This window comes from Adiantum capillus-veneris, chromosome 12, assembly GCF_014529385.1.
Source record: "Adiantum capillus-veneris isolate H3 chromosome 12, ASM1452938v2, whole genome shotgun sequence".
Classification (NCBI taxonomy): domain Eukaryota; kingdom Viridiplantae; phylum Streptophyta; class Polypodiopsida; order Polypodiales; family Pteridaceae; genus Adiantum; species Adiantum capillus-veneris.
Window position 1 is genome coordinate 104,342,927 of NC_140942.1, and position 18,190 is coordinate 104,361,116.

Here is an 18,190-nt window from a genome sequence, read left to right on the forward strand (position 1 = left end):
CCCTCTTCATTTCACAAATCTTCAAGTACCATGGCTTGCCAATGTCTATAGTGCCGGATAGAGATCCTAGAATGACAAGTAACTTTTGGAAGGGTCTCTTTGAGAATTTAGGAAGAAGGCTAAATTTCTCTTCGGCCTATCACCCGCAAACGGATGGCCAAAGTGAAATATCTAATCTAACAATTCTCGATCTACTAGAAGCCTATGTAACGGAAGTAGCTCAAAGATCTCAATGGGAGAAGTACTTACCCTTAGTGGAGTATGCCTATAATAACACTAGACATACTTCCATGGGAAAAGCACCTTTTGAGGTAATTGAGGGAAGATCAAAAAGTCCCCTGCTACTTAAGGTACATGGGAAGATCTTTGTTGTAGATGGGATAACCGAGACTTAGAATCTTTCCAAAAGATTAAGGATGCTATCTCTATCTCACAGCAAAGGCAAAAGGCTGCTGCTGCTGACAAGCACAGAAGAGCCCAAGCCTTTTCAAAAATGATTGGGTCCTACTCAAATTTCCCAAGGCTCAATTAAGGCACACGACGGGCAAGAATCCTACGGGACACCAAAAGTACTATGCTAAGTTAGCAAAACAGTACTATGGTCCCTTCCAGATTCTTAGGCCAATCAATGAGATGGTCTATCAACTCAAGTTGCCCAGCCATTGGCTCATACACAATGCTTTTCATGTGAGCCTATTAAAGTCTTACAAAGGAGAGCCACCTCAAGAACCTACTATTGAAGACCCACCGGAGATTGAGGACCAAGAAGAGGTGCTGCAGCCCGAGTCCATCCTTCGACATGAAGACAAGGTACTAAGAGGCGGTAAGACTATCCAACAATATCTTATTAAGTTTACGAATTATCCTTTTGAAGATGCTAGATGGATGCAAGGCATACAATTAAAGGATAACCTAAACCTTGTCAATGCTTACAATGCTTCCCAAGAGTAAGCAAATGTACAAATGTTAAAAATGAACAAAGTTTTTGTCTTATAAGACTCTCTTTTTGTTTATTGTGCACAAAAATGAAGTAGTATCCATACTTAGATCAAGTTTGCGGAGATGACGTCTCCCGAACACCAGGTAGAGCTTATCACTCTACTATGGAACATTGATAGGACTAATGTGCAAACATGCTTGCGGCAGCTTAGGCTCTCAAGCACCAAATGAACTAGTCATCCATTCGGAACGATGTCATAGGGTAACATAGGGATCCTCTACCCGCTAGTAAAAGGACTAATGAATATGCTTTATCTTCTCTACCCCATAGTCTAGGACGACTATGATTTCAAGAGAGATGTAATGTCATAATAAGTAATATCTAATTCTCATGAATGATTTTCTCATGTTAAACTGATCATTTAATATGGGGAAGTGACAGGGGAGAAAAAGCTAGAATATTGGTTAAGCTAGCAGACCGACCATAGTAGGGATCCAAAGGGGATGCCATCTGCAAAAGAGCAATGTTCAACAATGGGCTTAAAAGACCCTAAGGTTCAGCCCATTGAAACTTCCAAAATGCTAAGGTTCCAAAATTCAAAGGTTGTGTCCAATGGTCAAAAGCTTAGGAAATTGGATTCTTTGTGTGTGTCCCAAAAAATCTTCACAAAATCCTACATAGGAGGGGGCAAGCCCAAGAAGTAGGGGATGAGAGAGAAACACACACACACACACACACACACACACTCACTCACAAGCTTCCTTTGTACACAAGGGGAAAGAGGGACACATGTCAGCTCCCTAGGCCAGATGCCCACAAGGTGTACTCAAATCCTATTGGATGGCCTTGGAGGTGGACCAATGAGAATTAGGCTAGAGTAAATCTAGTTTAACTAATTTAAAAACACTTAATAGAAGAACCACTCACACAAGCTCATGTGTACAGTAAGAAGACTCTCTCTCTCTCTTCTCAAGCTTTAATGGAAAGCTTATCACCTACTCCAAGCTTGTGAGAAGGGAGGCCTACACCAAAAACTCTCGGCTCTGTGATGCAAATCCAACCAAGATCCAAGCTTCAATGCATGCTCATCTCCCTTACCATGCTAATTACTAAGCTAAGCTATGCTAATATGAGTGATTATGTGAGGGGATGTACATCTTTCTCGTAAGACTACTCCTTCCTCTCAATCTACTCTCATACCCCGCTATCTCTCACCATCTTTGAAGGTGTGTGAGGTCTTGGGTCTGAGACCATGAGGGAATTGATGTTGTGTTTGATAAGTGTTTTTCTTAGTGCTTGAAGTTTCCATCTTCGATGCACTAGCTAGTATTGAAGGAACACAAAGAATTGTATTGTGAAATGTCTCTCTTGATGGGAGAAACCATAATACAAAGCCCTCTGGAGGGGGGACTGGCTCCATGCAAATCCGGTCCTCAACTGTTGTCAATTGCTTAATTTCTCTCTCTTTTGAAGTATTGTTCATGCTATCTAACTAGGTGTTATGCTTTTTGTTTCTCTCTCCACCCAAGCACTCTTGTTATTCTCATTAGGAATCTATTCTAATGAAATGCTCACTATGTTCATGCTATTTTCCGCTACACACAAGTTACTAGGCCATTAAATGTTACAGATTAGTTATCTCGTGTAGCCTCCATGCATTAGTTGGGTTAGCTACATCCCATGGATTGACATTTTATGTTTGTGGTTCTCACTTTGCTAGCATCAATATGATGAGGCTTGGGAGCCTCCGACAACTAGACCGCTGTATTAGATCCCTTTCATGTTGTATTTTTCCTTATGTTTTGTAGACCTCTTATCTTGAGTTAGCAAAGAAGAAGAAGTACAATATTTTGCCTCCATCTTTGTGTGTGTGTGTGTGTGTGTGTGTGCTTTCAACAGTTCAAGCTCTCTCCTTCTCTATCTCTTGACATGGTATTAGAGATTAATTGTGTCTGAGGAACTTGGAAGAGCAAGCAAGAGTAGCCTAGAAAGCTACCTCGATATTCCCGGGAGCCATCATTAAACGATCTCTAATTGAGGTGATTCCTTTTGGAGATTATTCATTTCAGGGTTCAATATAGTCCTTTAGAGTTCAATTGTGCAACCAAATTTCCTTTTTAAGCATGTTTTGACACCCGTTTGGAGTTAGAGTGCGTTTGCATGTGGAAATGTTTGTGAGTCACTTGAATCGATTGGTGTTGATGATGATAAAGTAGAAGTCTGTCTGTGAGGTTTGCGTCTAAAATACAAAAAACTCAAAATTGGCTTTCATTTTCAAGAGAACATTCCCTCATTCACAGATTCGGTGTCCTTTCTGATTGTGGAAGAGAAGGAACTTGAGGAAGAATCCTCTACGTAGGGTGGAGACAATTTTGAACAGGTCCTTTTCAACAATTGAGAAAGATGGAGAGGACATGGTACAAGTCACGTACAAGGCCGAGTGTTAGCAGCTGCTAACACATGCCACACAAATTATGCACCAAGCTAAGGATGTACTATTGTGCATCATATATCCTATTCATGGTATAAGGCCTTGGATGGTTCATTTAGGGGTTTCAAATTGTATAGGATAAAAGGCTCAACTTTATTCCAGAGCTTGAAGCCCAAAACTATAAAAGAGCTCTACGCTAAATGAGAAGTCATTCTTGGGTGAGCTCTCTTCTTTGTAGAGGGGATGGTCATGAGGCTCATGGGCTTTCCGTGCCCATGTAGCTCTTGATTTTTAATAATCAATTGCACTTTCTTTCTTATTGGTCTTCTTTGTTTTGATTATGTGAAGTGAGATTGTATTAGTGTGATGTTAGATCTCTAAGACCTTTTTAAGTTAATCTCTTCTATCCACACCATTGGCCATGGTGTGTGAAGGCTATGCCTTCCTTGTCTTTCTCTCTATCTACAAGGTGTGTGATTAGTGTGTGTGCATACGTAATAGCATTGAGGGGTTGGACCGGAATGGCCACACTAATGCGAAGTAGGTATGTTAATTGCATGCTTGTGTAGTCGTGTGATTAGGGTGATTGATGTGAGAGGTTAATTTCAATCACATAATTGTGTGCAAAGTGTGATTAGTAAGTAGGATTGTGTGATAGATTAAAGGAAGCCTCTTCCATGGCTTCTCTCTATGATGGGTAGAAGGATCCCTTGAATCCTCTATTTTGATGGATCCTATGATAGTCATGCCTCCAAGCGCTAGCCAGGTTGCCAATCCACGGGTTGATAATTTTTTGTGGGTTGCAATTAGACCGTTGCTACAATGCCACCCTACATTTGGTGCCATTTCAGGGGTCAAAATCCTGAGCTAGTGAGAAGCGGATGTTTCAAAAAGAGTAATTTCACCAATAATTTCATCGGTTTTGAGTATGTGTAGCTTATTTGTAGTTTAATTTGATTGTCTGTGAAAATTGGAAGCTAATTTTTTAGTTATGAATATCCCAAACCCTTAATTTCACTAATTTCATACTAGCCCTTATTAATCTTGCTTCATTTCTATGCTAATTTTGACTAATTTCATGCTAACAATCACTAATTTCTACTAACATTTGACTAATTTTTCTAACCTAACCACTAACCTTTGATGTGTAATGTATGTTTAATTCCCATATAAGAGGTGGAATCATCACTCTAATCAAGTTAATTGTGCTAATTTGTGCCTAATTTGAGTGTTTGATTTTTGACCTACAATGGTCAATTTTGGAGCCGATTTGGTGGTGCACATACTTGTGTGTGCAATGATGTGTCTTTGCGTGGAGCAAAGGAATAGCTTGGAGTGTGATTAAAATATAAGTGCACTCACTTTCTCATTTCAATTCTTGATTGATTAATGTGGTTCAATGTGTGCTAATCACTTGCTAAAATTAGGTGTGTAAATTAAATGACCTACAATTTGCACCCAATTTTAATTCACTTGGAATGAAATTGATGGTCAATTTTGACTAATGAACCTTGTGTGTGTCAAGATAATGATTAATTCTCATCAAGAATTCATGTGTGTGCATAAAGATCATTGTGTGTGTAATGCACCAAAGAGGGAAAAAACTGCCATAAAATTCAAGTGTGTGTGCGCCTAATCTTGAGTGTGTGCATGCATAAAAATTGAAAAATTGATGATATATGAGTGTGAAAACATGTAATTGATGTGAATGTTGGGCAATTCCAATCATTGGATGTACCTATTTGCCAAGAAATTGGGCAAATTTTGAGTGTGTGTGCTCAATTGAAGTCCACTTGATTCAATGATTGATGGTCAATCAGGGCACCCAAATGCTTTTCGATTGTTGAAGAATGTGCATCAAATGTGTGTGCAAGCATTAAGGATAGGCCTAATTGCATTGCCAGTTGAGAAAAATTGGAACTTGTGTGCTTAATTTTTTAGTGTGTCCATTGCTTGATTATGTTAAATTAGGGTTAATTTTTGAGAAAATTGAGCGTGCATGCATTCACATATGCTTGATCAAGTGTGAAATTTGAGCATTGCAATGTGGAATTGATGTACTTTTTGCATATAATTTTGGCCTGAATTTGGGTGTGCCAATGAATGGCATGTACAATCCAATGTGTGAATGAATAATTGGTATTTTTTACCAATTATGATGATCAATTTGGCCAAATAGTTGATGTGTGTATCACAAATTGCCTTGAATATTGAAATAGATCACTCATTTGAAACTCAATTGTAAAGATTTTAAATGTAATGCCATGCTAATGATTGATCAAAGTGATGAAGATGGCAACGATGCATTGTACCCAAAATTCACTTATGTGTAGCCTTGCAAACCCAAATGAAAAAAGCCAATTGGATTTGAGTAATTTGAGCTGTAAAAAATGAGCAATAGATGATTTCAATGATTATTTAGATTATTAAGGGAATTTGTGCATGCATTCATTCTTATTGAAGGAAATTGATTGAGGGATTGAATGTTTGTGCATAACTTTTGGTTTGCACTTGACTGCTTATGAGCATACTTATTGTAACAAAAGTGAACTTTAATTAGTCCCGTTGAAATATTGACCTATTTGTTTAAGCAAGACATCGTACTTGAAATGAATAAGCAACCATATGTGCTTACAAATCCCAATGTGAGCTCATGGCTAACCACGATGTGCACATGGCCAAAATGAACTTATAAGGAAATTTTTGAGAAAATTTTAATGCAAAGTGCTTACATTGATATTTTGGGTCAACACTATTATGGCTGCTTCATTAAGGCCAAATTAGAGAAATTTCTTATCTCGTCAATGTGATTCACACACATAAAAAATTATTCACAATTCTCTCTCTTGTTTTTGCCAAAGCTTCATGCACAATTCATGTTTACACGTTGTCGTGCTGTGACACGTACATAGTGGGAACGCATGCTACAAAATCTATCTTGTATTTTTTTTAGATACATAATTATATTTCCTATAATGTACATATGCATATGTAAGTATAAAAATAAGCTTTCTATCTCATCTTATTATTTATCTCAAGGGTAATGTATTCTTACTTTACCATCAAAAAAATACTATGGGAAAAGTGTCAATAGCTCCGCCTCTTTAACTTGGGGCAAAAAAAAGCATTGATTCTTTATTTCTACTATTTCATTATCATCTCACACCCTAGCTAGATCCTATATCTAGGGTAAACTCCAATATATATATATTCTATGTATTTTTTATACTTTTCTTATATTTCTTTTTAAATAGCTACTAGGAGAGAATCAAATCCTAGTGGGACACTAGGTGGCATGATTTCAAAGATACACTTATTTTAATGCATTATTGCAAGCATGATTACAAAACTTTGTCAAGGAGCAATGTCATGATTTCATATGGCATGAGGTGTCCTTTGGAATCAAATGAAAGTCTAGGCTAAGGGGACCACATGAAGACTTTTGCTGCCAGAAATGGACCCTATTTTGATGAATTTTTTACACAAGGTTCCAATCCGAATTGGAGAATGATTTTAAAATAAAAATCGTAGCTAATGAGCTGAAGTTTCTGCCCATATTTTTACTTTTTTATTTGGAGCTACGGTTGAGGAGATATGATCAAAATACTGGACCCCAGTCTGCCCACATCATGCAGGGACAGCTCATTTCCAACTTTTCCAATTCCTGTTCACACTGGCTCCTCTCTTCTTGTGTAAACCCTTGTGGGTTCCCTTCACCTATAAAAGGGGACCTCTTCTTCCTTGGAAGGAACTCAAGCATTCAAGCCATTGATGAGAGGAATTCTTGAGGGAGTGAGTAGTAATGCCTAATTGTACTTAGCCCCATTAACATAAGCCCAAGCCTACACTTTCTCCTAGAGGAAAACTAGCCATTCTTGTACGCCATCCTTGGAGGATCAACTCTAATCAAAGAAGGTGTCGTACTTGGTGTATCAATCAACGTTGAATTCTCCCCTCTTCTTCTCTCTCCCATCAATAATGGTGCCGAAGGGTTTCAAGTAAGATGTGTTCTACATTGATGTTTTCTTGATTTCTTGTTGTTTTCATTTTCATCTCTAATCCAACATATATAAATGTATCTAATCTCATCTCCTTAACCAAACCTATCTCTCTCATTCTTAGTAATTCATCCTCTCTAGGTTCTCTTTGCTACAGGTACATCTCTCCCCGCAGTATCCTTATTGTCTACGGGCAAGAATAGGGCTTGGGAGGGAAACTTCTCATCTCTTCACTTCTCTCATATCTACATTTCTCACATACTATCCTAGATGAATAACCCACATGATGATCATTTCTATCGCTTTCACTCTGTACGATCTATTAGAATTAACGTATGGATTAGTCGTAAAATACACTTTCAACAACGTATAGTGTTTCTCTTCGGCCCTGAAAGGCTCAATGAAATACTTCTATCACCGGATCCCATCATAACCTCTAATAGACTATAACTTTTCTTTTGACGTAAGCGTAGTTATCTTGCTATGAACCAAGAGGATTTGTACACACAATTAATCCCAATCACTAGACAAAATATATATATTATGGTAAGCACAAAACTACAATTCCAAAGAACAATTCGTAGCCTATTTGGGCAGCCAAGATTGAATGCCATTAACTCATCTGTTAACCCTTTCATATTACCCATGATACGATATGACCATAGCCTTGATGTTTTCATCTTTGTGTTATTTTGACATTTTCTTTTGTGTTCTTTCTTTGTGCGTGTGAGTGCAAGAGAGAATGGGTGGGCTTCTTTGATTGTACTTCTTTCCAAACCCTAGTCTTCATGGCATCTATGGTTTAACTCCTTCATATAGTTTGTGTCGAGTTCTCTCACAAACTCTCACAGCCATAAGCCCGGTGCTTTCCTAGCAAGACCGCAAATTTCTCGACAACGTACCCACCCCTCTCTTGCAAGTGTTGGCCCATCTCGAGCAAAAATTAGCACACATTCACGTCATAGGGCTGTATCTCTTGCATAGAAACATCCTCTTGAGAATACTTTTCAGAACACAATGACAAAAAAAAAAAAAGAGAAAAAGAATTCTGTCGTATGGGTCATGGGCTAGCTTGGCACCAATCATTGATTGCCCACCATGCATGTTTGTCTGCTAGATGCTTGCATATTGCAAGTTGCAACACATAGTCTCGCTCTCTATCCCACCATTTTTGTTGGCTTTCAATACAACACACACCCACGATCATCGTGATGATGATGATTGCGAATCCCTAATCTTGGTGTGTTGCCTAAATTGGCACTTACCGCCTGGCAGTTGCCAGCTAACACCAACCCTATCTCATTGCTCGATGCTGCTAACATTGTTGCTACCTATAGCTAACAAGAACCCCGACCTCTGTTGGCCCACCACCGTTGCCAAAAATGGAAACTTGAATTCATTGCCCAATCGAAAGTTGCAGGACCACCTACTTCATGCAGCTGAACTCTCTCTTAGAGCTGGGTCGCGCTCAGGGGGAGTGGGAGGAGGATGTTTACCATTTAAAGGAAATCCGAAAATGTTTGCACGAAACCTGAAAGCTGCCACTAATCCTACTACCACTTTGAAAAAGGGGGGTTCTAAGCGAAGGTTACGGGAGATTTGCTTTCTCCTTAATCATAGGGTTGCAGTAGCCAATGAGAACGAGGCATGTGCAGTCAAATTTTCTGTGATGGTCTTCTCTGCGCTGAAACAATACTGGGTGCGACCCTATGCATCCCACTCCCCCCACTGTTACGGGTGCAACCCGGCTCTTACACACACATACTCTTTGGTTCGTTCTCTTTCGTGCTATCATTGGTCTCGCCATGACCCACTGCATGAAAACACACACACACACACACACACACACACACACAAAGCACTTCTCTTGCCTAGCTTGGCTCACCCACACCCTCACACACACTTTTCACGGATCTCTGCTGCCACAGATCGTGCAAGCACAATGCGATTTTGTCTTTGCCCAATTGCAACAGGAGCAGGGCATTATAAGCTCATCTACAAAATCCGCACACTCATCCCTTTCCTTTCCTCTTGCATTGAAACTTGAGCTCGTCAAATTACACCAGGCCCCAATTTTTTGCATGAGCCCACACCATGATGCTTGCAGCCTATCTCGTCGCGCACACTCACAAGATTTTCTCTCTACCAGTCTTGCATGAATACTCGTATGTGACCACACTGCCCGCCATTAGTGCAACGTCCTCACACACTCACACATCCTTGCGCACTTGAATATCTTTGCCAACCTGCATAATAAATCACCACACACACACACCTCCCTATTCACTTGCATCATTTTTGCGTTCGCTAAATTTCTCAAGACCCCGCTAGCACCTTTATGGCCCACTCGCAAGCCCGCGTTTATCTCTCTGTTTCATGGCCCCGCAGGTTTAGCCCACCGCCATTAAAAAAAAGATCCCTTTTTCAAAAATTAAGTGAAAATTTTAAATTATATATATAAAGAGGTGTTCCCGCACCTTTCACTTAGTTGAACGGCACAAAGGGATTAGGGTCGTGAACTGTATGTAAAATTTTTATATATAAAAGCTTCAAAGCATCCATTGCTGCTTAAAGTGAAAATTTTGAATGGAATTCATAAGAAGGAAGGGATTTGAGATGAATTGCCACTATTTATTTGAATTTCAAATGTGTGTAGAGCACCAATCAATGAATTTTTTTGCAGAGAGCATTTCCATCAAAGGGTAAGTATGGTAAGTCATTTTAAAATTTGGCGTTCAAAAACACCATTATGCATGGTAGCTTTGATTGGCTAGTCATGGATTAAAGAAATTGAAAAGACTCTTTCGTGTGTGCTCATTGACTAACACCACTCTATCTCTATTTTTCATATGTAAAAACTTGCCACCTGAGAGCGTATCAATGCATTTATTACGTCATGGATTGCGTTCTCTTCATGTATTCCATTGAAATTTTGATGCTTTTGATGGTTCACAACTTATTTTATTGCCTACTTTGAATGCCAAATGCTTTTTATGCACTAAGTAAGGAATTTGTTTGCAAAGGTATTGGTCATGGACGACACGGAATTTTAATTTCCTCAAGAGAGCTAAAAACCACGGCCTCATATGCTTCTCTCTCTCTTGATTTGTATGCCATACTCGCAAAGCATTGATTGTGTGAGCATTTCTATGCACCTCATTGCACAAACTTTTCTCGCTAATGCATTGGGTGGGTGTCACCTTGATTGAAAAATCTCATTGCACTGGAAGAAAAAATTCTTTGTGATATGCATGAGGTCATGAGAGCTACATTGGATGATGAGTTGGCATGGTGTGGACATCAATTTTGTGTTATGATTATGTGATGGTTTCTATGCACAAATTACCTTACTTTGCACTAATCATTTGGCTTGTGCATGGTTTAGTGTGGCATTTGCATTGCACTAAAAGAGACAAATTCTTTTTGGTATGCATGGGGGCTACAATTTTGAGAGCTATAATTGACATTGCATGGATGTTTGGTGAAGAGTATGTATTAAAACTTGGGATTCACATTTCTTGTACATTTTAAGTGCTTGAATTGAATGAAAAATCATTGCAAAGCACTAAAATTGAGCTTGTTGGCCATATTTCTTGTACATTTTAAGTGCTTGAATTGAATGAAAAATCATTGCAAAGCACTAAAATTGAGCTTGTTTGATGGCCAACAGAGAGCATTAAACTTTTGGGGTTATGATTGATCATTTTTGCTTGTGTTGAATATGCTTAGAAACACTAATGATTGAGCTTCTTTTGAAGGGATGTGGACCAATAAGAGCTTTCAATCAATCCAAGGAGAGTTGGCATTGCAATATATTGCAATATTTGGCTTTTTGGAGACATCCTATTTCATTTGAGTAAAGTTGTATAAACACTGCTTTGCACTAAAAATTTCACTGTTCAGTGAGCTAGTTTAGCCAACCTTTTTAGAGCTTTACAAATGCAAATTTTGGCTTTCAAGGGCACCTTCTTTTATTAAAAGTTGAGTGATTTCTAGCTTGATCTAAAATTGCACATATATTTTGAGCTAGTGTTAATCAACTTTTAATCATGAACACCACATTAGAGAGTTTGAGACTTTAGAGACAATTTGGGAATCACCAATTTCTTGAATATTTGGCTACATGGATGAATCTAAATTTTTTTTTAAAGACCAAAGGCTTTCACAAGGTAGTACTTGAAAAGATCTTCCAAACCATGCTCTTAGAACTTTCTCTAAGATTTGACCATGTGTTCAGATCTAAAGCTCTTGTTAAAAGTGGAAATTGGGAGATTCCCCAATTCACTAATATGGTGTTCATGCATGAGAGAATGTAAAAATTATAAAGTATGATTGCTTAGAAGCATTATTTCTCTCCTTTTTGGTGTGTATACAGACACTTGCTACTAAAGAGCATCATGTGCATAACCAATGGCACTTTTTTTCCTTAAGTTTTTTTTACCTTTGGTATATTTGGGTATCTAAGACCCTAGCCTTAGGATTTCAATTAAAAGAAATTTGTGTTCTTCTTGGTTTTCAATAAATAGTTTTTTGGATCTTGTGTTTGTTAGCACTTAGCTTCAAGAACCTTGGCTTGCAAATAAAAGGAATCAAGGGGCCTCTACACAAAATGGATGCTTTGCTCAAGCATGCTCACAAAAGAGCACAAATAGGTGAACTCCTTCCATGATATTGCTCTTTTGTTTATCTCTCCATGCTCTATGCTTGAATTAAGTGATTTTGCTTCTAAGTTATGGCTCCTTTCATTTTCAAAAGCTAGGCATACATGAAAGTTTCAACACTTTGCTTTGTGAATATTAAACTCATTAGAAATTTGGTTTTATGTGTAATAATCATAAGTAATTGGCCTTGACCTTAGGTTAATGTAGGATCATTGCTTGTTAGTCCTAGACTCTTAGTGATTGACTTAATACTCCACTCATTTCTAACATGACCTAGCGCTATGATTAGGCTTTTAGTCCCTTAGTCTATTTTCCATAAGTACTCTCATTATGGAAGAAATAAATAATGCAAAAGTGAACAAATGAACCAAAAAAGTGTCAAGAATGAGTAAAAAAATGCTACAAGACACGTTGAAAATAAAAATTTGTATGTTATGTTTGTGGCTTTGGTAGGCCTAGCATTTTATTGGCACTTGGCAGGCGAGGGGAATCACCTTGGCTTGCTTGGTCAAGGCCCTAAACCGATGCCCTGGGTTGACAGGGATTAGCAGTTGCCTTGGTAGGCTAATAGATTATTAGAACACCTCCTTGAGGGTTCAAGGAGCCGAGAGTCATAGCTAGACTTGACTTGGGTATTCGCCGTGTGATGTGTTTTACTTTTTTCTATGAAAACCAAAAACAGATCTGCCATGAGTTTTAAAAAGCTAAAATGACAATGTACTAATAGATTAGGAGCTTCTTTGTGGTCATAGACATGATAGACTTAGATGCTTTATTAAGATTGATCATATGGTTTTTAGGCTAGTAGGTTTATGAACTTGAATTAGGCCCATACTTGATTGCTTGTGTTACATGCATAAATGTGAAATTTTCAATGGTTTAATCTTCATGATAGTTTATGTGTTTTTTTTCTTTATGTGGTTTGGTTTTTGGCTATGATGGATCCACCTTTTAAAAGCAAAATTTTCATTTTGCATAATCTTTCATTGCACTTTATGTTTTATTTATCTTTGTTGGCCTTTAACACTCATGACTTGTTTTATGTTTTGCAGCTCAACATTCCTCCATGGACGTGCTTTCTACCATGTCACCGTGTTTTTCTTTAGCAGCACACGAGGATGTGTGCCAAATTAGGAGGGGGGAATGTTAGCAGCGGCTAACACATGCTACACCAATTATGCACCAAGCTAGGGATATGATATTGTGCATAATATTTTCTATCCATTGTATTAGGCCTTGGATGGCTCATTTACGAGTTCCAAATTGTATAGGCTAAAGGGCTCAACTTTATCCCATAGTTGAAGGGCTTGAAGCCCAAAAGAGCCCTATGCTAAATGAGAAGTCATTCTTGGGTGATCTCTCTTCTTTGTAGAAGGGATGTTCATGAGGCTCATGGGCTTTCCATGCCCATGTAGCTCTTAATTTCTAATAATTAATTGCAATTTCTTTCTTATTAGTTTTCTTTGTTTTGATTATGTGAAGTGAGATTGTATTAGTGTGATGTTAGATCTTTAATCCCTTTTAAAGTTAATCTCTTCTATCCACACCATTGGCCATGGTGTGTGAAGGCTATTCCTTCCTTGTCCTTCTCTCTCTCTCTCTACAAGGTGTGTGATTAGTGTGTGTGCATACATAGTAGCATTGAGGGTCTGGACCGGAATGACCATACTAATGCAAAGTAGGTATGTTAATTGCATGATTGTGTAGTCGTGTGATTATGAGTTGTGATGAGGCTGATTGATGTAAGAGGTTAATTTCAATCACATGGTTGTGTGCAAAGTGATTAGTAAATAGATTGTGTAGTTGATTAGAGGAAGCCTCTACCATGGCTTCTCTCTATGATGGGTAGAAGGAACCCTTGAATCTTATATTTTGATGCATCCTATGACGCCCGTGTCTCCAAGTGCTAGCCAGGTTGCTGATCTACTGGTTGATAATTTTTTGTGGGTTGAGATCAGGCCATTGCTATTATGCCACCCTACACCGAGGAGGAGGCAATCACCAAGCAAAATAACAATCAAGGTCAGAACATAGGTGGTCGAGGAAACTTTTGAGGTAGGGGAAGTCCAAGAGGTTGTGGAAATGTGCAGTAAAATAATGCAGATCAACACAAAAATATAGTATGTTGGGGTTGTGGAAGACATGGTCACTTTGAATGTGGTTGTCCAGACACGAGGCATCAAAACAATTATGCAACCACTAGCAAAAATATAGATGAGGCTGAGAGGTTATTTGTGGTGCAACACATGCTTAATATTATGTCTGCAAGTGTGGAAAAATCCAATGATAATGTCTGGCATGTGGATTATGGTGCATTGAATCATATGACCAGTCATAGTGAATAGTTCAAGAAAATGCAGATTGTACAAAGTCCTGGTTATGTAGATATTGGGGATGATATTAAACATCCCATTATGCATACAAAAAATGTGTCATTGTCTATGATAGATGGTAAAGTAAAGTACATGGTTGATGCACTACATGTACCCAACATCCCAGAGAATCTGGTATTTGTTGGGAAAAAGGTTAAGCAGGGTTTTCAGGTCAGGTTTAACTCCGATGGTCTCTTTTGCAAAGAGCATAAGAAGAATGGAAGGCTGGTTGCACAAGGAAATAAATTAGGCAGAATGTTTACTTTGGATGTAAATGTGTCCGTGGTGAATGCTGCCATGTTTGCAAAAAGTGAAAACCTGGTGCAAGCATTCTTCAAAATATAGAGATTTGGCACAAACATATTGGTCATGTAAGTTTGTAAAAAGAGAGAGTCATTTAAACATTTACGGTGTGTCTTTGAGAAATGCCGTCTATATAAGATTTGCTTAAATCTTGAAAATTGAATATTTATGGTTAGACAGGGCAAAATTCTTGGACATCTTGTGTTAAAAAATCGTATAGCCACAGACATGGAGAAGGTGGCAGTGATTGCAAAAATAGCTAGACCAACATCTCTACCAAGGAAGTTCAGGCATTTATGGGACATTGTGGCTATTCTTTTAGATTCATCTACACGTATGCAATCATAGCTAAACGTATTTATGGACTTATCACTCAATTTGAATGGAAAAAAGAATGTGAAGAGTAGTTCCAAAAGCTTAACCATGTCGCTGCTCCATAGACACAACTTCTTCCAAGTCTCCATTTAGAAATGCATTCTTTACATCCATTTGCTTCAACACCCATTTTAATGTGGCAACCATTGCAATAAACACACGAACGGTAGCCATCTTGGCTACGGGACTGAATGTCTCCTTATAATCAATCCCATAAGTCTGTGCATAACCTTTGGCTACAAGCCTTGCCTTGTACTTTCTCACACTGCCATCAGTATCATGCTTTATTTTTTAAACCCACTTACATCTAATTGCCCTTTTACCTTTTGGTAATGGCACCAATTTCCATGTTCCATTTGCATCAAGTGTAGCCATCTTTTCATCCATAGCTTGCCTCCACTTTTCATCTTTGACAACATCCTCAAAACATGTGGGTTCCATCTCCTTTGTAATCTTTGCCATATATGCACAATGATGAGCTACATAGTTGTCATAAGTCAATCTTTGCACGAGATTTCTTACTCTTTCTGACCTGCATGGCCCATGATCACTTCTAGGTGCCTTGTTCCCTACTTGCATCCTTCTTGCACCTAGAGTTTTCATAGAGGGTATGCCAAACTCCTCATCCAAACTCACCCAAACTCTGCTCAAATCCACTACTATTTCCATCACCATGACCAGCACTCAAATTTGACAACTTTGGGGGATCATCAACTTTTTCTTCCCTTTCCTTGATACATTTGAAGAGTTAGCAGGACACACTCTTTCACGTAACCTACCACCCCATGTATTCTTTATCTTCAGCAAATAGTCATCGATGGATAGGATTTTCTTATGTACATTATTCAGCTTAGTCTTCAACTACAACTTTCTTGCCTTTGTGTTGGTCACATTCAGTGACAGTAATGTGTCCCAAGCCTCCTTAGGGCTATGAGCATCTTGTATATACCCAATCATAATGTCTTGCATACTCATAGAAAGCCAATATATGAACTTTTGAGCTCCCTGGTTCCATTCTTTGAGCGTCTTTATTTGTGCAACACTCGCACCTTCCTATGATAATGGTGGTGTTGTCATTAGGAAAGAAATGGACTCATTTTCGAGCCTTTCAACTCTAGTGAGAGAATGCTCCTTAGCCAATAGGAAGAAGGCTAACGTTACGTTGAAAAAACATTTTTTCTCATTTTGAAAATGTCCATGAAAACCATTTTGGTGAAATTGTCACTATCATCAGAAAAGTAAGGCGCTTGATAATGACATCTGGCACAAGCGCCGAACGTCTTTTTATGACCCGTTGTTGCTATCATATAAAGTGAAGTACTTGTACTTCTGCATCTCGCACAAGTATCAATCACCTTTTTATGAAGTACTCGTAATTTAAATTCTAACAGATTGTACTTGATAGTGATTGATAGGTACTATTTAAGACTATGAAGGAGTCAGAACCAAGCGAATAGAGGCGCTTGAAGGGTCTCTTGGACCTCTATTCGCTTGGTTCTGACCTTATGAGGCCGTATGATTAAGATATAACACTTTTTAAGCCCACGGATGCATCTGGAACGTCCAAAAACCATAGGATAGCTCTTTAAAACACTGAAATCTGACGTCTCTAGCTCAAGATATAGCATTTTTAAGCCTAGGGCCTCATGAGGTCAGTACCAAGTGACTAGAGGCCCTTGAAATCCTTCAAGGGCCTCTATTCACTTGGTACAGATTTCAAGGGCCTCTAGTCGCTTGGTACTGACCTCATGAGGCCCTAGGCTTAAAAATGCTATATCTTGAGCTAGAGACGTCAGATTTTAGTGTTTTAAAGAGCTATCCTATGGTTTTTGGACGTTCCGGATGCATCCGTGGGCTTAAAAAGTGCTATATCTTAATCCTACGGCCTCATAAGGTCAGAACTAACCGAATAGAGGTCCAAGAGACCCCTCAAGCGCCTCTATTCGCTTGGTTCTGACTCCTTCATAGTCTTAAATAATACCTATCAATCACTATCAAGTACAATCTGTTCGAATTTAAATTGCGAGTACTTCATAAAAAGGTTATTGATACTTGTACCTCTATTCCGTGGCATTATTTTTGTATTGTGAAAACAACTCTTATGTGTTTTCTCTCATCGCACATCACATCACTCATTAAGATTCACAAACATGGAATATTGTGTACACTTAAGTTGGGCTCTCGAAAAGCATTTTGTACGAGCATGCATTTAAGTGATTGAGCAAACTTTTACGTATGTACTATGAGAAATAGAATACAAAAAAAAAACTTTTGCATTTTTCATAATTACCTCTCTCTATGCTGAGTTGGCGTTTTTTACAGGGCCCAAAATTGAGTCCAAGTTTCTCCTAATGCTTATGCTCTCCATCAATGTGTTAGGAAATAAGACGTAGCTAAATAGATAATTGAGTAGATTACTTAATGGAGACAGACAGATTTATATACACGAGATTATAGAGTAGAGAGAGAGAGAGAGAGAGAGAGAGAGAGAGAGAGAGAGAGAGAGAGAGAGAGAGAGAGAGTACACACGATATACGTGGTTCACCCAATGTGGGCTATGTCCACGGGAAAGCAGCCACTCAATGGATTTAGTACTTCAAAACAAGAAGTAGTTTACAAAGGGATTATACCCTTAATGGAGCTCCCGCCTTGCTTCACTCTCACCACCTCACACTCACCTTGTTGCATCAACTTCACACTATGAAATGTGTGTAGAAATGGCCTCCTTTTATAGGCCAAAAGGGTTGCCCTCTCTTATGAGAGACAGCCATGTGTAGCCGCCCTTGTGCGAATAAGTCCAAATCGGACCCTCCAATCCGCCCATGTGTGGCCGCCCTTGAGAAGACAAGTCCGCTTTTGAATTCGGCCACCGGCCATTGATTTCCGACCACCGGCCACCGGCCATTGACTTCCGACCACCGGCCATCGGCCATTGACTACCGGCCACCGGCCAATCGACCGGTTGTTTTCCGACCACTTTCCGGCCACCGTCCGACCATAATATTCCGGCGAAAAAGAATATTTTGGCAAAAAAAAGTCTCGGGGGCCTTCGCCCCCTCAGCCTTTAAAGTTGCCCCTGATTCTTGTCCGTGAAAATTTTGGTTTTCGGT